Here is a 1871-nt window from a genome sequence, read left to right on the forward strand (position 1 = left end):
GTCCCTTGTACCACCATCCTTACCAGGGCTTGAGGAGGGGTCTTTCAATTCCCCCTGCCACACTTAGAACGATATGAGGGGTGCAGCAGAGGCCAAAAACTGCGTGACCAGCACCAGGGAGTCTATGGTGGACACTGACAAACCACTCCCAAAGTTGGTGCCATTTGCTCTTACAGAGGAGAGGCGGGGTCTGGGCAAGGGCAGCAGCTGGAAGGTGAAGGGCAGGCACGGTTCTCAGTAGCGGTTGTGATCTGGCTAGAAGGGGCCATCACAGGACATACCCAGGTACTGGGCCTGCTTCTTGGTCAACTTGGTGAGTTTCACATTCAGCTTGCCCGGGTGGGATTCAGCCACTGCCTCATCCAGCTTCTTGGGCAGCAAGTAAATCCCACCAGAGTACTTGTCTGGGTGGGTCCACAGCTCAATCTGCACCATCACCTAGTTGGTGAAGGAGTCACTCATTACGAAGCCAGGGTGGCCCATGGCACAGCCCAGGCTGACCAGTTGACCCTCAGCCAGGAGGATGGTGCCGTGCCGCTCTTCAGCCAGTCCTGGCCACCTGGGGCTTGATGGTCACCTTCTCCACGGGGTTCGCATTGAGCCACTTGGCGTTGATCTCCATGTCAAAGTGGCCAGGGTTACACACGATGGCATCATCCTTCATCTGCTCAAAGTGCTGGCCAAGGATGATGTCAACACAGCCTGTGGCAGTGACAAAGATGTTGCCCTCCTGACAGGCCTCGTCTATGGCGGTCACCTCATAGCCCTACATGGCAGTCTGCAGGGAGTTGATGGGGCCAATCTTGGTGACGATGAAGGCATCCCCAAAATCCCACAGGGCCTGGGCACAGCCCTTGCCCACATCGCCATAGCCTGCCACCATGACTACCTTGCTGGCAATCACCACGTCTGTAGCCCTCTTGATGCCATCTATGAGGGACCCCCGGCAGCCTTAGAGGCTGTGAAACTTGCTCTTGCTGATGGAGTTGTTGATGGCAGGCACCTTCAGGATCCCCTTGGCCATCATCTTGTGTCGGTTGTGGACCCCGGTGGTGGTCTCCTCGGAGTTGCCTTGGCTGCCCGGCAAGAGCTGTGGGTACTTGGTGTGGATGTGGTTGGTGAGGTCACTACCATCATCCAGAATCATGTCGAGGGGCACGTCTTTGAAGTAGAGTGATTGCTGGATGCATGACAGGTACCCCTTGCTTATTTCACCCTTCCAGGCATGCACTGGAAAGACAGCCTTGGCAATGGCAGCCGCCACCTGGTCCTGGGTGGAGAAGGTGTTGCAGCTGGACCACTGTACCTCAGCATTCAGGAAGACAAGGGGTCTCAGTGAGGACGGCTGTCTCCACCGTCACATATGGCCAGCCAGCGATATGGGTGTCCTTCAGTGGCTTGGGGGCCGAAAACAGCTCCCACACATGTATCAGACCCGGCATCTCATTCTCCTCAATATCCAGGGCCTTGTGTCCCCAGGCGGCCAGGTCGATGTCAGCAACTTTATAGGACAGTTTGTTAGACATGCTGGCAACGCTTCCACACAGTGTGATGGACACAGACAAAAGGGGCTGGGCCTCCGAGAAGGGACAGGCATGGGGCAGGTGGCACTGGGCAGGGTGGATCTGCATTTTCTAGTCCTGATCAGCTTCTGAGCTGGCTGCTCAACAATGTTAATTGCAACAACATTGTATTTGTCAGGCTAAGCTAGATTTTGCTGCAGTGACAGATCACTCAAAAATCTGTGTGGCTTTTCACACACACAAAATATGTTTCCCGCTCACACCACATATTCAACACAAAGACCACAGGGAGGCTTGACTCATCCCAAACACATGAAGACCTGGCCTAATGGAGGCTCCATTTGGATA

At 54.9% G+C, this 1871-nt stretch overlaps 1 pseudogene; it reads right to left on the reverse strand.

Moving 5' to 3' along the window:
- Positions 1-234: 234 nt before the first annotated feature.
- LOC108531587 (adenosylhomocysteinase pseudogene) lies at positions 235-1526 on the reverse strand (annotated as a pseudogene).
- Between the last annotated feature and the right edge of the window lie 345 nt (positions 1527-1871).

This window comes from Rhinopithecus bieti, unplaced genomic scaffold (genome assembly GCF_001698545.2).
Source record: "Rhinopithecus bieti isolate Rb0 unplaced genomic scaffold, ASM169854v2 scaffold_8783, whole genome shotgun sequence".
Lineage (NCBI taxonomy): Eukaryota > Metazoa > Chordata > Mammalia > Primates > Cercopithecidae > Rhinopithecus > Rhinopithecus bieti.